This window comes from Camelus bactrianus, chromosome 34 (genome assembly GCF_048773025.1).
Source record: "Camelus bactrianus isolate YW-2024 breed Bactrian camel chromosome 34, ASM4877302v1, whole genome shotgun sequence".
Classification (NCBI taxonomy): domain Eukaryota; kingdom Metazoa; phylum Chordata; class Mammalia; order Artiodactyla; family Camelidae; genus Camelus; species Camelus bactrianus.
The window spans coordinates 21,575,857-21,599,208 of NC_133572.1; the positions used below are offsets into that span (position 1 = coordinate 21,575,857).

General features: G+C 45.0%; 1 protein-coding gene across 7 annotated transcripts in view; it reads right to left on the reverse strand.

Annotated features, from left to right (window-relative positions):
• Positions 1 to 23,352, reverse strand: part of LOC141575942 (uncharacterized) — a 147,959-nt gene that overhangs the window by 111,978 nt on the left and 12,629 nt on the right. The window contains exons 11-14 of one of the 7 annotated variants that reach the window (XM_074357791.1): positions 21,898 to 22,438; positions 14,433 to 14,592; positions 13,768 to 14,044; positions 10,658 to 11,372 (exon numbers count right to left, since the gene is read on the reverse strand). The gene's annotated coding sequence lies outside the window, so the exon portion shown is untranslated. Of the gene's footprint in view, positions 1 to 10,657; positions 11,373 to 13,767; positions 14,045 to 14,432; positions 14,593 to 20,514; positions 21,368 to 21,897; positions 22,439 to 23,352 lie in introns of those variants that run through there. The other 6 variants (XM_074357784.1, XM_074357788.1, XM_074357789.1 and 3 more) reach the window with 6 other exon arrangements.

Sequence of the window (23,352 nt, forward strand, 5' to 3'; positions counted from 1 at the left end):
TACATATTCATATCCAAAGGAAACCAGTGCTTCTCAACATCAGTTTGCAGTTAAAATCAAAGGAACATTGATAAAGGCAATCTCTCTCTCTCTTTTTCTTTTTTTTTGTATCATATAGTTGTAGAAGTATTTGTATAACTAAGAGATGGTTACAGCCTATGATTCTGCACTGGAGTTTTTGGGGCTGAGGAAGCCCAGATTACATGCACTGTGTAAATACAATCACACCAACACACTGACAGGCGCCCTAGTGGCTGAGCTGAAGTTCCAAAGCAGACAACCTTACGTTGCAAGACAGCTCTCATTAGAAAGTAAGGAATGCAATGTTCTGTACTCAATTACATACGTTAAATGGGCCATTAAGCGATAGTGCATCTTGTCTAATGAAACCCCAAAATAAATTGTTAACGTCGATTTTCTCCATCTGACCCTTCTTTGCTAACTTTGGATATCAAACCCTCACACCATACGGAAAGCTCAGACCTACGCTGCAGCAGGTTACATCCCGTGGAAGAAAGCGTATCAAGGGAGAACTGGAGAGTTTCCCTTCAGAAGCTGCTAAGTCTGGTTTTGCACCTGTACGTCATTTGCAACCACGTCAGCGTCAAAGGAGTAAGACCTTACCTCTGTGGGGCGAAAATCACTGCTGTGCTTCTGAGTCATTAAAGAACACTGAGTTTTGTGAAACAGTCCTGAGGCACTTAAATCGTACTTTTTGTGAAAGGTTCCAAAACTGACCCAATTCACCAATCCAGGTAAAACAGGGAGGTACCGGAATTAGTAGAGAGAACATGCCCTTGAAGTCTGACAAGGCCCTGCTTGAATCCTGCTACAGCATTGACTAGCCGCTAAACGGACCAATTCCTTAACCCCTCTGAGAAGGCTTCCCAATCTGCAAAAGGGGGCTGCCACCGCCCACCTGGGAGGCATGGATGTGAATGCAACACGCAAGTAGTGCGGCCGACTGGCACCTGACACGAGGCCTGGCTAGTTTCCCTCCGCTGCCCTTCTCCCCCTTTAAACTTGCATTGTTCCCCCTGGTAAGGGTCAAGCCCCCGGACCAGACTGCCCGATTCTTCTGTGTATCCCCAGATACATGCCTTAACCTTAGGAGGCCAGAAAAAGAACTATCTCCTCCAACGTCACTATCAATGTTCTTAAGATTCTGGGTTTTTTTAAACTCTATTTTGCAGGGAGACTATTCCAGAACTGTCCAACCACCATTCTCCACTTTGGCTCCTCTCCCAGCGCCCATCCCTTCTCACCTCAAATCTTCTGTCTGCTGGCCTTTTGTTCGTGGGAAAGAGAGTCCCCTAGGTTGGAGACTCCCTAATCCTCTGTCCCTCCATCACAGGTGAGTGTGACTACCTTCTCCCCACTCCCCACTCCGACTCCAGCTTCCGAGGAGGTTCCCCTCCCGGACCATGAAGCCTCTGCATCATCCCAAGACGCTCACTCGTGGCCACAACCCTCCCTTCAGATTTCTTCCTGGGTGGCCCTGCCCACCCCCAAGACCCTTAAGGATAAATGCCATTGCTCTGAAAATTCCAAACGCCACTGTCTGACACACCAAAGCTGCATGGTCTGGGCTTTCCTCCAACCCAGGCACAGCCCTGCCCCGCCTCAGCCTCAGTCTGCACCTCTGGAGATGAGCTCATCCACCTGCACGGCTGTGAACACCAGCTAAGAATGACGACTCCCAACGTGTATCTCAAGCCTGCTCCTTCACCTGAGCCCCGGGGACATAGACCCGAGTGCCTCTTTGAAGTCCTAACTTGGATGACAAATGGAATCTTAAAAATGCCTCATGTCCACCATTTACTCTAGAGTTCGATTCCTGGCAGGTACCTCCCAGGCTCCCGATTTTAGTAACAGACCCAGAACCCACCTAGGTGTTTGAGGTCACATTCAATTTCCAATGTTCCTCCCCCTGGCCCTGCCCTGGAATCAGTCCTGTCATTTCTATCACTAAGCCAGTCTCAAGTCTGGTTCTGCAAGGACCAAGGGTGGAACCCCACAAGCTCACAGCAAGGTGCAGTGCGTCACAGTCCTCCGAAGAGAGCTCCCTGGAGGGGGAGGCATCTCCTGCCGCTGGTCACCTCAGAAGTCACTGGATTCTCACAAAGGAGGCCCAGGAGAAGGGACTCAAGGTTCTCCTGTTGTCTGAACTTTGAAGGGCCCGAGGTTTGGGGGAGTTCCTAGTTAGCAGACACACCTGCCAGTGAGCAGATGAGGATGGGGGAACCCAGGCAAGGCTGTTCTCACTCCGACCCCTGGGCTATCGGGAGCCAAGGGAAAGGCCTGTGTTCAGGGCACAGCCCAGCCTTCACAGATCCCAGCCTGCATTTGCCAACCCAGATAGCCTAGACTCCTACTTGTGACTCTTACTACTGTTCTGTTCCCCCCCAGAATGTGATGGACTCTTTCAGAACGTCTGGCCTGTCTCAAGCGAGACCAAGTCAGTGAAGGATGAAATGTCCACAATTGGACCAGAGCATGAAAGGAGAAACAAGGTTTCATGGCCAGCATGACGGTGGTGGCCAAACCCTTCCCCCGGGTGAGATGAACCAGGGTGTGGGTGAGAATGCAAGGTCACTTCACGGCTGACTGGGGTGTTGGAGACTCACTACCGCAAACTAACGACACGGCCATCAGTGGTGGACGTCAGCTGCAACAGACACGGAGTCAGCTATTTACTGCCAACATGGGTTAATAGTAAAGGCTGGTGCAGGGAGGCCTGCATGGCTGCTGAGGCAAACCACAGACCCGGCTCTGAATGCCCACTGGCTGGAGCAGAGAGGAAGCTACGGTCCCCTTTAGCGGTCCCTGTGTCCACCAGATCCAAGTGAGCCAGCTACTTAGGAGAAGGCCATGTTGTTCTGATACTCAGAAAAACCAGCCTCGTAAAGGGAAAATAAGAGTGGCATGGATTTTAGACCCGCTCCTGCCTCTCTATGAAGGCAAAGTAAAGTAAATGGCACGGGGAAAGTGAATGCAAAAACAAAAAGCAAAAAACCGGTGACTACTTCCTCCAACAGCATCCTCTGCAGCTGCTCACCCCCGAGCCTGCCACTTTCTCACCAGTGACCGCCGGCCAGGAAGCTCCGTCACGCACCTCACACAGCGACAGCCCGGAACCGCGTGCCAAGCACGTTTGTGTAAAAGCCAGAATTAAGGAAGATGCTGCAGATTTTGCCTTTCCAAGTTTAAATACTCCATGAAAAAAATCCCTCAGCAGCCGCCTAAATCAATTCGCATCTCACTTCTGCAAAACAATCAAACAAATTTAGTAAGGGCGCATTTGTCACCAAACATAAGGAGGACCAAACTGGTTCCTCAAAGCAAGGATTTTAACAGGTATCTATCACCAGTGGGTGATGTGCTAACAAAGCAAAAATTCCAAAAAACTAGAAAATAAAAAGATGACTAGGATAATATATGGATCAAGGCAACTGTTAAGTTTTTGCTTTTTAAATGATGGGGACAGCACGGAGGACAATCTGGCTATTTCCAATGCAGGGTGTGCACAGCCCACTTTTCAGACACAACAACATGCTCACAGGGCGGTACGAGATAGAAAGGGAAATAGAAAAAGGAAAAGAGGAACAGCGAAAATTAGAAACACATGAGAACAAAAATAACTGACAGCAATTAGAAGAATTTAGGTGAGTTTGGTAAGGACAGGGACGAGGGGACGGTGAGACCCACCCTCACCTATTGTTCCAGGGAAGGCAGGGGCCTGAGGCGAGTGGCGCTGCCGGGGGACCCCAACGTCGTCAGCGCCCCAAACCTAAACTTCACCTAGATGCGTGTAGACAGCTTTTGAGCTACAAAATGTGGTCGCATTTCAAGCTGGACAATTTTACTCACTCCCACCAAGAGTAACAGGAGAGAATTAGGCTCTGTTCCTGCACCAAAGCATTGTTTAAAAAAGTAATGACTGTGGAATAGTAAAAGCAACAATGGAGTAAAAGTGACTGGAGGAGAACGTACTTGACCCGAGCTCACTGGCTGCGTTATCTCACTGACGTTCAGATGCTGGCTGAGCCCTTACGGTACCAAAACAGACAGACCCACCAGGAGGGAGGTTTAATGCGCTGCTGTATTTTGATGCCGAGAGCCATGCCTGGTACACGAGGTTCTGGGTAAACAATGGTGACAGTGTCAACCACTATGGGCTAAGCACACAACCAGCTACTCCGCCAAATCCCAAGGACAGACTTCAAAAGGCAAAAACAAGCTGGTATTCTCTGGTGGGTCTGCAGACTCAGAGCCAAGCAGTTGCTGAGCAAACATGTCACCAGTGCCTCCTGTGACAAAAGAGGAGGCACTGGCCAGGGGGCTGGGGCAGGGCTCCAGGCTTCCACTGCTCACCCACCATTCTGTCCAGGGGGAGAAGTTGGTCCCTGCTTATGTTGCACCAATGCATCTACATTGACTGACGCCTGGGGACTCAGCAGGAGGTGACAGGTGACGGGAATGGAGCCAGCCTGGGAGTGGCACGGTGCTGGCATCTGTGTCCTCAGCTTTGTCCAGGCCACTACATCTGCCAGCTCATCTACAAGAAGCAGAAAGGGAGAAAGCCGTGTAGATCACAGGGCCCTGCCAGGACAAGTACAGGTCATGGCCACGACATTCCTCGCCCCTTCCTTAAGCCATAGAGGTATGTCCGGGAGGAAGTGAATATTCATAAAGAGCCCGCCAGGCACCACAAGCAGGTGGGACTCGGGTCCCCTGTTCCTGTCACTCACAGGACTGGTCTGGACTTTCTTTTTCTCAATTCTCTGGCATCTTCTCCTCCAACTTACCAACAACCAGAAAGTAGAATCTGATTTTAGACTCACAGAAAATCACAGAACACCTCCTCCACATCAGGCCCGGCAGCACGTGCCAGGTCCTCCGACCGTCACCTGTGGGACCGCCATGAGCCCTCTCCAGACTCAAGGCCCGAGGCCGTAGGCCGGGGGGACACAGATTCCCACACTCTCCCCAGCAAATGGGGACCACCTCTCGGCAAAGGCATCTCACCCTCTTCTGCCCGAGGGACATCTCGATAGATACAAAGGGAAACAGAGCAGAAGGTGGGGGTTAGGCAGCCCAGAAGGGCTCGTCTGCACTTCCAAGGCAAAGTGGGTCCGTTGACCTAATCACAGGTACAAATTGAGGACGAATCTTTCCCTGCTGTGCCCCATACTCCGTGACACGTCTTTCCCTGCGTAAGGAGCTCATTTGGAAGCCCCTGGCAGTGTTTCTGTTGTCCTAAATTGGCATGGTGGTTGTCAGGCAGGGAGAGAGGGCCTGAGCCGTGCAGGTAATGGACCTCGGAGGCAGGAGACACTGGCTCCACCCCCAGCTCAACCAGCGCCTCATTCTGCGTCTCAGGATTCAGCATGACATCTATAAGCAAAGGGATGAGACTGTCCCAGGACAGGCTGTCCAACAGGAATGAAATGAGAGCCATGTAAAGAAAGTTTCCCAGTTGCCACATTTAAAAAGGTAACCCCCCCAAAAAAAACTTAGAAACTGATTTTAAGAACATATCTTACTTATTCTACTGTATGTAAAATACTATCATTTTGACATGTAATCAATAAAGAAAGTAACAAGATAGTTTACATTCTTTTTACTAGACAAGTCTCAGCATCTGATGTGCATTTGACCTAGAGCACATCTCAGCTCAGAGCAGCCTCCTCCCCAGCTCTGCTAGCATCAGTGGCTTTGGCTACTCTATTGGACAGCAACTCCAGGGGTCACACCAGGGGAATTGGCTGAAAAGCTGGAGTAAGTGTCCATAATAACCCTAAAAGAATCTGTCTGAAACAAAGGCGGATCCATTTTAAACGTCTGAAAACCGGCGGGTTGCACCTCCCTCACGCCTTGGCTACAAGACAGCCCTCCTCCTTGCTGATCCCTTTCTGTATGTAGGGAAGCAACCCTTCACACAGCCAGGGTGGCCGGGCATCCAGGTAGACTTTCCTGCTCTCTGTGTCCAGTCCCACGAAGTCCTCCTTCTAAAACAGGATGTAGAGCAGGAGGATCTTGTCCAAAGGCTTGTCAGATGCACCGTCCAGCCACTTGGACTTGAGCATGATGAAGAGAGACTCAGTGAAGTCCTCGATCCTCTTCTCCACCACCCTGCAGTCCTCGTAAATTGAAGGCCACGTCGGTGCGCGGCTGCTCGGCCACCTCCCCATGCAGCACAAAGACAAAGAGCCTAGAGTCATAGAGCGTGGTGCCATACAGCTCCTCTGCACATGGAGCTTCTCGAAGGTCTTGGCCAAGAGGCAGTCGGTAATGATGACAAGGCCCACGACCTTACAGTGGGTCTGGAAGTCGCTCCACCCATTCTCGGGCGCACAGTGTTGACTGTAGTGGATACAGAGTGCCCACTGCCAGCCGCACAGGCTGATCTGCCTCACCAAGGAGATTCGCTTATAGATGCACAAGAAATTCTGCTCTGAGATGATCCCCAAGGGTTGGACCACCACGGGGAGAGTCTGGTGGTCCTCAGCACACTGCACGTAGTCAGGGATGCTCATGTTGCAGGCCCTGACGAGAGGGAAGAGGAGACCGAGGTACATACAGTGCTGCAGGCTGCGGGCCTCACTGGGTTGCGGTGACCTGGTGTGTACCAGTCAGAAGGCAGGGGAAGCCCAAGCAAAGCCGGGGGTACAGTTTGTCCTCAGCGTCTGCACATCGCTACCGCAGCTCGGATCACATTACGCAGCTTTTGGTCTAGGCTTCCGACCTCTGCAGAAAAGGGTCATTTCTTGTTTTCTGTTTCCAATCACCTAGCCAGGCCCTGATGCAAAGTCAGTGCTCAAAACTGCTGAATAAAGGAATGAATAAAGGAACTGCTTCCACACCCCTCAGCAGGATATAATGCAAAGAAACACAGTAGGATCAAAAGACCTGGATTTCAACTCCAATTTATTTGAACTCCTAAGCTGCAGAATACTTGATAAGAAAACTTGCTTTGGGGAGGAGGGTACAGTTCAGTGGTAGAGCACATGCTTAGCATGTATGAGGTCCTGGGTTGAATCCTCAGTACCTCATTTTAAAAAATGAAACAAATAAATAAACCTATTTACCCCCCTCAAAAAATATTTTTTGAATTCCAAATTCAAGAAAAAAAAAAACACCTTGCAATTGACAAAACATTGTAAACATGAGTATATTTCAATTAAAAAAAAATCCTTGCCTTACAAGAATATATCTGGATTATGGAAGTTTACAAATGTAAAATGCCTAGGGTACCACCTGCATAAGAAGAAGGAACGGTACAAATTTACTATCCCTCATTTATTAGCTATATTTCCTTTGGGGGTTTTATAACCTTTCAGAGCTAATTTTCTCAGATTAAAAAAAGAAGGAAACATTACCAGATTCTCCATACTGCTGAAGAATCAGATAAACCTATGATAGCATCTGACACACAGAGTTTACTCAATAAATGCTTGTTGAATGAATGAATAAACAAGCAAAGTGAATGCTGCTCCCTGCCACAGAGCATCATGATGGTACTGCCAGGAAATCCCAAGCCCACGTTTCACCCGACTCTACACTAACCATGGGTGACCTGGGCAGGCCTGTGTGCTCCTCTTAACCCCAGTTTAATCATGAACAGAAATGAGGGCAATAACACAAACCTCAAAGGGTTAGTGAGTCATTACTGAATTGTATCCCAACTCTGCAAGATGGAACCTTTAAAGAAATTTGGGCAAACAGTCCGTAGGCCCTCTCCATATTATCTCTTACAACTACATGAGAATCTACATTATATCTCAAAATAAAAAGTCTAATTTATTAAAGAGGCTATTGAGGTAATATGAGCTCACTGTCTCAAATAAGGAACACACAGTAAAAATAGGTCAATGCCCAGCCCATGAGAAACACTCAGTAAACATTCCCACGGATCCCACTGGTCCCTCCAACTTCAGAGCACGATGATGTGTCCTCATGGCCAGAGGCCCCTGCACCTGAAGCTAACAAAGTTAACGGTCCCCACTTTCAAGACCCTCTGCCACCACCATAGGTCTAATTTTGTACTTGTAATTTTTTTCTTTTTATTAAATAAAAAAACGTAATTGCACAGCCTTCAGGTCACCAAAACCTGACTACAGAGATCATGATGGCAGCCCTTCTTCATGAAACAATAAAATGAAAAGCCATTTCCACAAGATCTCTGTGTAAATCTACTAGGAAACTTCATCCTGGACTGAGAGGAAGAGGACTGGGGAGGAGGGGGCAATCTGCGGCACACAGACCCATGGGCCACCTGTCCCACGATGGACTTTAGACGCAACCCTCACCCTCAAGGAACTTCAAAATAGACACAGACAGAGTGCTGTGGACAAGATTTTTTTTTTTTTTTTTAAAGAAACCTCTGATTCCCTCGCAGGTTTTGTTTCTACCGAGAAACAAATGTCTTATGTGTATAATGTTTCACAAAAGACTTAAATTATTATCACCCCAACTTGACGCATTAAGAAACTGAGGGAGAGAGGTTTATCACATTGTGCAAGATTAGAGAGAGGCAAAAAAAAAAAAAAAAAGATTAGAGAGATGCCACGTCGGACACTGTATTTAAACCCAAGCCCCTGTTCCAGTGCTCACACTAGAAAGTGGGATATACTGCCCCTTTCCTGCCCTGTCCCTGCAATAAAAGTCTGAAGAGTCTTTTCTGTGCCACATCATAATCACTTAAATTTTCCACAAAGAGCTATGTCACTCCTTGGAGGATGTGTCAAAATGTATATGTTGAATGGGAGGAGAGATTTGTATTTTCTGTTTCTCAAAGGAAACATGGCTTAAAAGAAACTGAAAAGCACTTTTCTAGTCTAAGTCTTCATTGTGCCGAGAAGGAAACGGAGGCTCAGAAGAGATGAGGAAAAGGCCTTATTAACAAATATTGCCTCAGCGCAGCACCAAGCCAGCCTTGGGCACTTCTGGGGGAGGATCTGGAAGGCCCAGGAGAATGAGTCTTAGAAAACGGAAAGAGAAGAAGCATACAAGGCCCCGTCTCTAAACCACCATACCATGAAGTTCCACCAAATTACCCAGTATGGGTGCAGCCAACATTAAGGTGGGCTAAACAGGTTATAGAAACCTGGAAGTCTCAACCATAGTGGAAATTCCTACATTTACTATGTTTTTTTTTCCCAGTTCAAGCATCAGCTCAGTGGGCACTCTGTACCAGGCACTACACGAGGCCTGGAGTTGTCCCAAATACACAACTCTTATATCACGTGTGCAAACCACACACAAGCCCACCAGAAGGAAAGTGCCCACAGATTAGGTGGAATTACTGAAACTGAAAGCAGCCAACCAGCATATATTACTAGCAAAAACGGTGCTGCTAGAAATAGACTCATGGACATAGAAAGCAAACTGTGGTTAGCAGGCAGGAAAAGGGGGATTAACAGATACACATTAATAAATATAAAATAAATGACAAGGATCTACTATATAGCACAGGGAACTATATTCAATTTCTTGTAATGAGTTGTACTAAACACAATCTAAAACATATGTAGATACATATGCATATGTTTATAACTGAATCTCTGCTGTACATCTGAAACTAACATTCTAAATTGACTACACTTCAATAAAAAATAATTTTAAAAAATAAGTAAAAATAAAAGCAACGCCATTTAGAAAAAATAAAAGAATACTCTGATCTCCTTAGCTGTAGGTGCTGGAGAATTCTGGTTACAAACACCAAGTCGACTGGATCACTCCAGCACTGTCTGTCACTCTTTCTGACCATCAGAGAGTCACTTGGCTTTAGTGAGTTTACTTTTCTCTTCTGTGAAAGGCTTCAGTTGCAACTAACGATGTATAGAATCTCATCATTCACAAACCCAACAATTAATGAGGACTTCCCATGGGCCAGGCTCTGGAAATATGAAAATATAGGGTCCAATATATATTCATGGGTAGAAGAAATTTATGCCATAAAGACATTAATTCTTCTTGCTTTGATAAACAGATTCAATACAATTCTGTTTAGATTTCCTACCACATTTTTTATGGGTAACAAGATAATTTATGGTCAGGAACAGCCAAGAAACTTCTTTAGAACCAGCACTGGGAAGGGGTGGATAGATCACTCATTTCCACTGGTCTTTCTGAAGTGATGAAAACGTTCTGGAATATTAATGGTTGCACCACTGTGAATATGCTAAAGCTGCTGAATTGTAGCATTTAAGTGGGTGGACTTCATGGTGTGTGAACAATATCACAATAAAGATGTTAAATGAAAAAATATTTCTTGACAATAATTTTTCCCTCTATACAACTAGTCTGCCCCACAATTTAAGAAGAACAAAAAACCCAAAACAAACCAAATTTTGCCAGGAGCTCTTTAGGACTGCAATGTCCCTGAGTCTCCAACGCCTCTGGTGGTGCTGTTCCTGTTAACACACCCTAGCTGGGCTGGGCTAGTTAGGGACTGTAACTATCTTTTTAAGATCGACGGTCACACGTTTCACCCTGGGAGAGGGAAGAATGGAGGATGTCACAGCCTCATGCCTTCAGCTCATTTTTAACTGAACCAAGCCTTGCTTTCAACACTGTAATCCCTCTCACTATAAAAACAGTGACATCATCAAGCACCGCCATCATAACACGTGAAAGTGTTCAAGGTACTTACCTGGGACAGAAACACTGAGGGAGGAGACGGAAGCTCTCTCAGCACTGACGCTCCCTTTTCCCGACTCCACCAGGAGAAGCAGGGTTTCACAGCCGGAGGCTCTCAGCCCGGGGAGCATCGCAGAAGCCACTGAGCTGGTCCTCAGGGAGCGGGAAAGGGAGAGGAGGGCAGCCCCGGGTTCGTGGGGCAGGGAAAGGGGCGGGACGCGGGCTGTAGCCCCGCTCGGAGGCCAGCCCCAGCCCCAGCCGCCCGCCCCCGTCCGGGTCCGCAGACCCCGCCCGCCAGGGACACAGACCGCCCAGGGGCGGGGACGGGCCGGCGGCCAAGGAGAGGAAGCTCGGGAGGAGAGGACTCGCAGGCGGGAGAGGGGAAGGGGACGCCAGCCGCGGACTGAGGGGAGCCCGGCTGGGGCGAGAGGCGGCAGTTGCACACCTGGCCCTGGACAGCTGTGGCTGGGGCGCCGGGGCAGGAGCAAAAGTCCTACCGGGCGAAAGAGCTGAGCAGCCTTTGGGGCCGATCCCCGGCTCGGAGCTGGAGCTTCCAACCCTCGTTCCAGCTGGCACCGACTGCGCATGCGCAGGAGGGCCAGAGATCCTCTCTGGGTTCTGCGAGAGAAGCTGGGGAAGCGAGGGACGGAGAAGATGGGAGGAGGAGGGGAGAAGGGGAAAAGTGGAGGGAGAGACATGGACAGGTGGAGCAGAAAGAAGGCAGGGATCTGGTGGGTGGAGGAGAGTAGCAGAGATGGAGAGAAATAGTTTTAACTCTGGGGGCATCCTGAAGGAGGCAGCAGTCCTGCCTCTGCACACTTCTGTAACCCTTCAAGGCCCGCAGCTCATATTTTACCTCCCTGGTCCAGCCCTCCACCCAAGGCCTCTGCAGGACCCCTACGGGGATCACACCCGTTGCTCCAAGCGGAGCTGGGTTTCCTTTTGCTCTGGGAACCAAGCACCCGCAGGTGTTGTCGCTCAGAACTACCTTGGAAAGAGTACATAATCCCCTTTTACACGCTGGGACACAGGCAGGCAAGGTCTCTGTATTACTTCCACTGTCCCAGGTGTTGTGCTGGCGGGGAGCGGGAGGTACAAGGTCAGATCCCAGAAGGAGCATACTGCCTGAATGTTGGTGCATAGTCCCCATCCCTCCTGGGTAAACCACACCCCACCCTCGGGGAACCATCAAGGGCACACAGTATGTCCCTGGGTGTGGGATAGCTGCCCTCAATTCCAGTGCCCAGCTTGCTAGGAAGATTGGAGTGTTACTGAGTCCAAATTCATTCTCCTTAGTGCAGGACAGGCCAGTAAGTTGGGAGACCAGGTGTTGGGGCATGGAATAGCAACTTTCTGTAGACCTAGATGGCAAACTAATGTCCTGGAAAACCATCTCCCCAAGTCAGAATTCAGGCTTCTTTCCTACGAGCTTGGTTTTTGCAATCTTCTTGATGTAGGAATTCTTTGTTGTTAGAATCCTTTGTTCTTGCAGCTATCTGCCTGGGTCAGATCCCTGTAAACCTCCAACAAAACAAACGTTATTTTCTATTAAGTAACTTGTTATCTTTATATGAATGGAAAAGTGTTAAATATCCTTAAAGGTCAGAGCCTTCAAAATAGGCTCTCCTGTATATTTTAGGCTCTAGGCAACATTGTTTTACAAGCAAGATGAAGCCTAGGAGACAGAGCACAGGGTTAAAGTCAAAGGAACAGATCTAATATGGAGTCAGATTTGTTCTTTTCTATTACCAGGGCAGAAGACACTTGAGGATTTAAATCCCTTTAAGTTAAAAATAAGTAATACTTTAAAGGAATTTACATACATAGGTCGGAATGTGCATAGCATATCTGGAAAACACACAAAGGATTGTAAACAGTGGCATCTCCAGGGAGGGCTGAAAGAAGAGAGGATAAGGGAAAACTTCTTTCACTTATGTATTTTTGTGCTCTGTTTGAATTTTTTTAACCACATTCATGTATTTCTTTTTCAGTTAAAAAAATGTGTAATGGAGCAAAGGAGTAGCAAGCTCAGCAAATACAGCAGCCATGGAATCACTGAGCCATCACTTTTGATCTAAGCCAGGAAGCATTTATTGACTCTCTCCTATGTCCCCAGTGCTGTTTTAAGACTTCTTTTATTTATTTATTTTTTTATAAAATAATAAAGTGCTATTCCTCACCCCTGCCCATGGCTGGTGGAAAACCAACAGATTTTTTATTGAGTTGTTTTCCAAGAAGTAGAGATCAGTTATAAACAGAACACATCTTCAGGGCAAAACAGGCGGAGTGGTTTTCCAGCAGGCCAGATAGATATGAAGGGTTTTCAACAGAGGCACACAGAGGCTGAGAGAGAAAGCCTCCAGGACCCTACAAAAAGCTGCCGAAACTGCCTTCTCCATGGCACTACTGAAATAGGAAAGAAAAAATCTGACTCCATATTAGATCTGTTCCTTTGACTTTAACCCTGTGCCCTGTTTCCTAGGCTTAGTCTTGTTGGTTCTGCACCTTTTGTAAAACAATGTTGCCTAGAGCCTGAAATATACAGGAGACCCTATTCTCAAGGCTCTGACTTTGAAGGATATTAACACTTTTCTATTCACATAAAGATAACAAGTTACAGAATAGAAAATAACATTTGTTTGTCGGAGGTTTACACGGATGTGACCCAGGTGAAGAGCTGCAAGAACAAAGGATTCTAACAACAAAGAATTCATACACCAAGTTTGCAACAACCAAGCAATCCCACTTCCCATTTTTAATATAAGAAGAGCCTGAAATTGACTTGGGGTGATGGTTCCCCAGGACATTATTCTACCATTTCTCAGCTGGCTTTCCAAATTAAAGTCGCTATTTCTTGCCCCAAAATCTGGTCTCCTGATTTATTGTCCTGTAATGCACGAGCAGAACAAGCCTGGACTCGGAAACACAAACAGACACCGAAAGTACCCATTTGGTATATTAAATGACCTGCTTGTACTCATCTTCCTGACGTTTTATTCTCTTGACCTCTCCTGCTATGTTTATGAACAATCTGTCATGTGGACACATTTCCACCTCTAGCCACTACCCTTCCAGGTAAGAACTGATGCCAAGAAGGCAATGGAAGTTGCTAGAAGGTATTACCTGGACAAAATAGAGCAGAAGTGGGTTCTGGCTGATGTTCAGGAGCAGGCTGGAACACCTGACAAGATGTTATAAGTACGGATAGACAGCTGAGCACCAAAGGAGAAGCTTCTAAACTTCCATGAGGGACTTGTTGGATAGGAAGGAAAAGTCCCAGACTATAGCTCGGATCCCACCACGAGCTTCCTGGGCGAGTCTGGGCAAGTAATTTAAAATCTCTAGGCCCGTGCTGTCCAACATGGGAGCCACCAGCAACATGCAGGATTATGAAGTTATTCTGTAGCCAGACAGAATTATAAAAAGACATTTTATTGCAAAGGCCCAGCAGGTATAATATTTAAAAACGTTATTGGTTATCTTGAACTAATGAGTTATTTTTGTATGTGTAGGTTTCTGTGGTTTGTAAGGCCTGTGACTAATGATTCCGTTACAGTGAAGTATTTTGAAATTATAAGTTACTGGACACAGTACCCTCATATCACAGTTGAAAAAAACTGATCCACATAAGCAAGGTGACCTGACTTATTAGTTATGAGCAGGGGTTCTGGGGCCAGCCTGCCTGAGTATAAATTCTCACTCTGCCTCCAGGGGGTTCTGTGTGAATCTTGGACAAATTGTTGTTGTTTTTGTTGTCGTTGTTATTATTTGTGCCTCTTTTTCCTTACCTTTTAAGTAGCGAGGAATATGTAGACTCTATCTCCTACTGTGTTGGCAGGATTAAATGAATAAACGTCTGTGCTGCCCACTTCCCTGGGTTTCAGTATACTCCAGGCAATCAGTGCCAAACTCAGAGGCATTCTCCACTGTCTTCGTCAGTCTGGGATGCTGTAACAAATTACCGTGGTTCGGGTGGCTTAAACAACCAGCATATTCCTTATGGTTTGGAGGCTGAGACTTTCAATGTCAATGTATCCTTGAGAGGATTGCCAGCTCGAAGATGACTGTCTTCCCAATATCTTCATATCCCAGAGGGCAGAGAGAAGCAAGCACTCTGGGGGCTTGTATAAGAACACTAATCCCATTCATGAGGGCTCTACTTTCATGACCTCATTTTATCCTACTAATCACCTCCCAAAGGCCCCGCCTCCCAATACCATCACCCTGGGAGATTGGGTTTCGACATATGGATTTTGAGGGGATGCAAACATTCAGTCCACACATCGGCTAACTCTCCCCAACATGCAGTCATCAAACCTGTAGCTAATTTCAAAGTAATATTTATATCTCTCTGCCCATTTCCATTCCTACATCCACTATCACTGAAGCCCTGTTACATTTTATTCCTTATTTTTCTGGTAGAGATTTAATTGATTCCTCTAACTCCAATGCTCCCCTCGCTCCAGTCTGCTTAACAGCCCTGCCAGGTAGGTCTTCCTTAAAACACCTTCCCACTTCACCTGGTTGTTTTTTAGGGGTAAATGTCAGAATCCTCTCCACACCCCATCCTATACTTTTAATCCATTACACTACGGCTCACTATGTTATTTTCCTTTTACCAATGTAAGAAATTTCCATAAGCTTAAGAGCTTAAACCAGCACAGATTTATCAGCTTATGACTGTGGAGGTCAGAGATCCAACACATTTCTCATTGGGCTAAATTCAAGGTAGCAGCAGGGTTCCTTCCTTCTAGAGGGTCTAGAAGAGAATGTTTCCTTGTTGTTGTTTTTTTTTTTTCCAGTTTCCAGAGGTCACCCACCTTCCTTAGCTTGTGCCCCACGACTTCCTCCATTTTCATGGTCAGCAGCCTTTCTGAACATTGCTCTATGGCTACACCTCCCTCTGATTTTAAACTCAGCTCGGAAATGTCCTCCATTTTAAGGACCCCTGTGAATACATTCGGCCCACCTGGACAATCCAGGCTACTCACCCTATTGTCTCATCTCAGGATCCCCTTGTCCCATCCCATTCAGGCATTATGGATGTGGCTGTGACACTCATCTTGTGTAACATTTCCTCTCATAAGCATTTTATGGTTCAAGGCACTTATGAATGACTTTTTGTTTTCTTCCTTAGCCTTTCTACATTCAGTATGTCTGGTGGATTATATGAATCCTTTTTATTTGTCCCCTGCACTAATCTTTAATAATGTATCATGGGTTTAAAATGCTAACTGATAGACAATTTAGAAGACAGAAATCTTCTAAGATTTTTGGCATAAAATATCTGTCATGCATTTTGCCACGTACAGTAACATATCACAGGTGGCTACCCTGTGGCCGGGGAGGGACATGATTCTGCCATCACACTCCCCTCATTCTCACCAATGTGCTGATCACCTAATCAAGGATCTATGCTCCCCGCTTCACTCACTTCCTCCTCCTTTCCATTGACTACCCTGTTCCCATCGCTTCCTTTATTCAGCACATCAGGATTTCATGACCACATTCTTCTCTAAATGCAATGGGTATCTTGAATCTAATGTCTGACAACTGTTCTTACTGTATATGCACACACTGACCTGCACATAACCCTGTCCAGCTCTTTATGTTCCTAGAATCTCCCAGAGGAATCAGTTCCATGATGATGGTGATGATGATGATGATACTGACAATGATGACAGGGACCTCTCAAGGATTCTGATAAAGAGGGAATCAATAAAGGGAGGGAATCATTGCAAAACTGCCCCAGAGACAGGCTTAAAAGTAAATAACTGCTATAGTGTTTAATGAAATTGACTAATATTTAACTATTTTTAAAACTTTATATCACTGAATTTAAAATTTTAACGGGAATTCTCATTCACCAGTAACCAAGATTCAACTCTAGGACCAAAGTCTAAGGATTTCGATCTTCTAACAAATTGTCCACAAGCCTTTTAAACACGTCATCCTTTTAAAAAGCTTAGTGCTGGGCTGAAAATAAGCAGGATTCATATAATCTCACCAGACACAGTGAATGTGGAAAGACTAAGGAAGAAAAACAAAAGCCATTCATAACGTCTTGAACTTCACGTTGCTCACAGGAGAAAATGTTAACCAAGGTGAGCATCACATCAACATGACGCCTGAGTGGGATGGGGAAGCTGATCTTCCTCATCAGACATTTATGCTGATTTGTTAGATGCCAACGCAGTTTCCTCATTGGATTTGCTTCTAACAAGTTTGGAAGAATTTACGTTCTACCAAAAGCAGTCTAAACATTTCCCCCTGCTGTCAGGTCTCTGGACTGAATGTCCCCACAAGAAGGACATGAATATGTTTCATAGGGAATTCTTCCTGAGAATCAACAAGATTTTCGAGGGCAGAACTGCAGGCCCCCCCATGGAGGGGTGGAGGAAGGCTAGAGGGGGCACTGGAAAAACAGCAGGAGTGAGTTCAGATACTATTGCTCAGGTCTCCAAAGACAGCATTGCTATCTCTTAGGATATGACATTCTCCCAAAAGTTCCATGAGTGAAGGTACCTGTGAACACTAAGCAGGTTGTTAAGAAACAGCAGCACATAATTTGCGTCACAACTGAATTACAGTATGTTTTGATATTTGGAAAATAATTAGCCCATTGTCCTTTGAAACTGCAGCAGTAGCAATAGAAATAAAAAAGGCTGAGCCGTCTTGGAGACAACAATCAATAAACAAGTCTAAATCTGCAGGATTCCTTGACGATATGCAAGCAATGAGCTAGATGTGTCTTGCAGATACCTCTTACTGCAGGGCGCTCTCCTGCAAAGCATAGAACTAGTTTTCTCAGCAGACAGAGGGAACTAAGTCAAGATTCCAAATCTTGAGAGATTTACTATATGGCAGGAAAGATCACACAAGTACATCCAGCCAAATATGAATAAATGTAATCAAATATTATCAAATGTGATTGGAGCACAGATGAAACAGAAATTCCTTTCACCTGGGATCTAGAGAGACTTCTTCAGAAAATGTGGCTTTGGAGATGGCCAAAGACATGGGTGGAATTTTGACAGAACAGGATGTAAGGAATTTTAAAACTGATTCTAAAATTCATATAAAAATTCAAAGGATCCCAAATATCCAAAACAATTTTGAACAAGAAAAACAAAGTTGGAAGACTTGCACTATCTGATTTTCAGCCTTTTTTTTTTTTAAACTACAGTAATCAGAAAGTATGGTGTTGGTGTAAAACAGGAAAATAGAATAATGGAGCAGAATAGAATGTTCAGAACTAAACCAACACTTATATAGACAATTGATTCTCAAAAAGGATGCAGTGGAGAAAGGATCTTTTCAACAAGTAGTGCTGGAAGAATTAGATAGTGATATGCAAAAAAGAAAAAAAAAATGAACTTTGATCCACACCTCACAAAATATACAAAAATTAACTCACAATGGATCATAGATCTTAGTAGGAAATCTAAAACTATAAAACAGCTAGGAGAAAAAGCATAGGCTTAAACTTTATGACCTTGGGTTTGGCAAATATTTCTTTGCTATGACACCAAAAGTATAATCTATTTTAAAAAGAAACTGATATAGTGAACTTTATCAAAATGAAGACTCTTCAAAGCTGTTCTAAACACTGCTAAGCAAATGAAAAGACAAGCCATAGACAGAAGCTATCTGCAGATCATATATCTGATAAAGGTCTCTCTTTGTGTCTGATCCAGAATAAAGAGGTCTCAAAACTCAATAATAATGCAAACACCTGAATGAATGAATGAGGCCAGAAAACACACTTCAGTAAAGATATCCAGATGGATAATAAGCATATGAAAAGATGCTGATTAAAGATGCCATTAGTCATTAGAGAAATGCTTTTAAAAACCACAGTGAGATACTAGTACACATACATACAAGAATGAATACGATTAGAAAGACCGACCTTACAAAGTGCTGGCAAGTAAGTAGAGCAACCAGAGCTGATACACACCACAAGGAATTTACAATAGTACAACCATTTTGGAAAAGTCTTTAACAGTTTCTTTAAAAATAAGTAAATACCTATCTACCATATAACCCAGATATTCCTCATCTGGTGATTTAGAAAAGAAAAGCATATGTCCATATAAAGACTTGTAACGAAATATTCACTGCAATTTTATTTATAATAGCTCAAGTTGTAAATAACCCATGTATCCATCAAGAAGTAAATGGAGAAACAAATGATGGTCTATCCAAACACTGCTCACAACAAACTATTCAGTAAAAACTCAGCACAAAACAATACTGTGCTATAAGACAAATAAGCTATTAATACAGCAACACAGATGACTCTCAAAATAATTACACTGAATAAAAAAGCCAGACAACATAGAGTAGATACTGCATTAATCCATTCATACAAGGATCTTGAAAATGCAGACCAATATGTTGTGATGGAAAGCAGATCAATGGTTTCCAGGGGAAGAGGTGGGGAGGGAGGGAGGGACAACAAATGGCAGGAGAGAAGCTTTGTGGGTGATGGGTATGTTCACTCTCTTGAATGTGGTCATGGTTTCTTGGGGATATACTTATCTCAAAACGTATTAGCTGTAAACTTTATACGTGTGAAAATTACTTTGCCAAGTATACCTCAAAGCTGTTTTAAGAAAAAAGGCACTTCATTCCTGATCCACCTCAGCGCCTGATTGGAGTGACATGATCAGCCCCTCACCCTGTTTGCCTAACAGGAAGGTAGAAAACCTCTCACGGAAAATAACATATGGAGATTTCATTTGCAATGTCTGCCATGTAATAAAGAATTTCAAGACATGCAACATGTCAAGACTATATAACGTATAATATGAGAATAAGAAACATTAGACAAAGGATGCAAACCCCCAGGTGACGTTGGCATCAGAGTTACCAATAAAGGCTATAAAATACTTTTAATATATTCAAGAAAATAAGGAAATTATGGGAGAATAGACAACAGGGTAAAGACTTTCACCAGAGAAATATACTGGAATGTATTTTTAAGAGAAATCAAACAGATACTCTAGAACTGAAGCTTTCAGCTCTGGAAACAGGTAAACAGAGCTAATTAGGATCCCTTTTAAGTAAAACTTTCAGTAATGCCGGGTAAAATACAACAACAAATGTAACACAGAGCTAACTATGGAAAGAGAAGTTCCCAGGTGACAATACAAAGAGGACACTTAAAGCCCAGAGTGGTAATCTTGTGAGCTGATGACACCACATCCTGGAGGGAAGGGGTTTTAATCTGCACATAAATAGAGATACAATGTCCATTTAGGAAAAAGGGTCCATACCAGATGTAGAAGACTCTTCCTTTATATCTATATAGTCAGAGACAGAGATGTAAAGTGGCAGCAGAGGTCACAGTGACACAGGGCCCTGGGCCAAGGAGTGTGAACACCTCAGCAAGCTGGGAAAGGTAGGAAGACGAATCCCTCCCTAGAGCCTCGGTGTGGAACGTAGCCTTGGCCACACGTTGGTTTTAGCCCGCTGACAATGACTTTGCACTTCTGCACAATAGAACAGTGAGACGATGAATGTGTATTGCTTTAAGCCACTGAGTCTGTGATCCTTTGTTACAACAGCAAAAGGAAAGAAACTCAGGAACCAACATGAACATGAACCCAAAGCTGCCTGCTGTGCTGGCAGGAAGTTCTTTGTCTCTGATCCTGTGGGAGTCTCCTGTCTTCTGGCAGCATCCACAAACTACCTCATGCTAACTTGCCAGCTTGCAGAGGGTTAAATCTTAACCCTGCACAGTTCTTGATATTTAGTTAATAAAAATGATGGTGTCATCATGGGTATTTTTCCATCTTTTAAATACCCTTCAGTTTTCCAATAAAGCTACCTCTAATTGAGAGACAGTGTAAATAGTTTTCAATCTACATAATAAATAACTGTGGTTTTATTTGGTTACTTAAATTATGAATAATAATATTCACATTAGAAAAAGTTATTAAAATCAACATTGTTTAATGAAAATATCATTTCTTTTTGCATGAACATGTATTAACTACAATAAATGTTCCATGCTTTGTTCTACGATTTACTGTTAGAGCCTTAAAGAATATTTTCCTCAAAAGATATTATGGCAAAGGGATTTCTTTTGGTGGAACAGTTCCTACATCAAATCTGGTGCATGGCTCAGGCCACTGGGAACCTAGAGATGATAGAAATTAGGAGGCATTATAAACACAAAATGATTTTTAAAGGAATTAAACAACTGGATGTGTGAAAACAAAGAATCTGAGAATATTCTAGTGAAATAAATGTATTTTTCAGCTTAAGCAAGACACTGGGTGAATAAATCTAAAATGAAAAAACCACCCAGAGATCAGCAGTGAGTCATGCATGCAGTGTGACTGATCAAAACCAAGTTGTTTCCAAACCAGTGTGCAGGCTTGATGTCTTCATGAATCAAGTCTGTGTGGCACCAGGCCACCTCGAATACATGTTGATGAGGTATTTATAAGCCCTTCACCATCCCAGCACAAAGCCCACACATGAGCCACAAGACCATCACCTACACATCTGCAAAACACACAGCATGGTGAATAGCACTTTTCTTGTTCAGTAGCCGGTGGCAGGGCACTGTGAGCAGACCGAGATGCAGGGACACAGAGACACAGAGGCACTTCCCCTCACTCAGCTGATAACCTTCCGTGCATTCCTGGGGACAGGATTGTCATAAAATGCACCACGGATTGGTCCTCCTCCTGGGAAAGGAACGGTAGGGCTGTCCTCAGGTTGGAGCAAGGGTGGCCGGAGGATCTCAGAAGAGCTTTTTCAGCACAACCAATAGAAATGTCGGCCACCGTGACCACGAGAGACAGACCTCCTGCCATCCCGGTAGGCACTTGGGCTCCTGACAAAAGCTGGGCTCAGTAAAGGCTTGAGTAGAAGGCACAGACCTGAGGGATGCCCCAGCAAGAGACAGGAGGTAGGGCCTGGTTTATACTGCTCTGGGTGTATCCCAGCCTCATCCGAATAATAATCAGAAATTTGCAAAACAGCAGAGCTGGGATGGATCATCTACTCCAGACTCTTCACCTTACAGTTTAAAGGGTGGCAGCCCTGGGAGGCAAAGCAACGTGCTAAAGGCAGAGCGTGGAAGTGGCAGCGCCAGATGAAACGCACCATGGCAACCCCCGTTCAAGGCCGCTGACGCTGAGGACGGGGCCAAGGTTTCCAACGAGGAGAATGAGACAGTCTAAATACTTTGTTCCCCCCAAAACCCCAAATGTTTACTAAGGCACAAAAACTCACCATAACTAGCTCTCTTCTGAGGGGCTCTCTTCTGTCTCCGTCTTTCTGTCTGTCTCCATTTCTCTCTCTCAGACACAAACACATACAATTTTGTGAAAGGGGACTTCCTGCCATAAAAAGACAGACTTCACATCTTCAGAAAAACACTTGACAAAGCACATTTCCAATTCAAGTCTTTGTGTGAGGTCTGGGCAACTGGCTTATTTTCTAGAACAATCGGTGGTTCCAAAATCAGATCATTTCCCCAAAGGAAGAGTTCTGGTCCGTGTTGATGAAGCTGGGGATGTCACATTTCATGAGCCCATTCGGCTCCTCCTCTGGCCACCTGCTGCATCTGATGGCTTCCTGGAGCCGAACATCACTGTCAAGGGCTATGGTTCGGATACCAGCTTTGGCCTTGTCCAAGCGTTCCACTTCATTGACGTAGCAGTGAAAGAGGGACCTAGATTCGTCATTGTGCTGCCAGAGAACCCCTTGGGCACCAGCGGTCTTCCAAAGCCTGACACAAAGCTGTTCAGTCTGAATCTCTTCTCGGGAGACTCTGCATCGCAATAAAGAAAACCAAAATAAAAGATCGCTCACACTCTAGCTCGGTGACCTGAAGACTCATAGTTTTTGATATCTACTGAGAGCAAATCCCTGCACAGAGCATGCTGACAAGCACTGGAAGTGAGAGACATCACTTTCGAACACATACAATTACACCCAATGCAAAAGTCTCGTGAGGGCCCTTGGACCATCCTGAAAAAACATCGCTCCCTGAGAATCCTCAATACTGGTGCATCGCACAGCAGTGTTTCTCAGTGGGACACTCAGATCATCTTCATCAGAATTAGTTAAAGTGCTTCTTAAAATGCAGGATTCTGGGGTGCACACCCTCAGAGTCTCCAGAAGTAGGGACAGGCAGTCTGTATTTTCATAGCCACCAAGATCACTAAACATGCTCAGGTTTAGCACCGCGGTCTACATCGGGTCACCTGAGCATCGACAATGCTGTCTCACAGGGTGGGGGGGTGCCATGTGTGTCAGTGTGCTGTCCTACCCACGTGTCTCCCCTGATTCTCAGAACTGACAGTGCAGTCCCATTGGGCAAGAAATACCACCATTTCACAATGCATACGCAGGGCGCCTGACTGACAGATACAATCAGTGCTAGGAAAGGGGACAAAACTCAGGTTCCTCATCGCTTGTTTCACTTACTGTGGGACAAATGATCAATTCAAGGGTAATAAATCAGTGTATGAGTGAATAACATGACTCTCGTTAGTCCCACGAGTGCCTGGAAGAGCGAGCCTGGGCACACTGAGAATCATAACAGCCCATCTACTTAATTGTCATCCTCCCCAGATTTATGTAAAGGTTACTTCCACCAAGGCAGTGACTCCTGAAGGGCAAGAATCATGTCTGAACACACTCTCAAATCCAGAACAGAACCTGACAACAATTAGGCTCTGG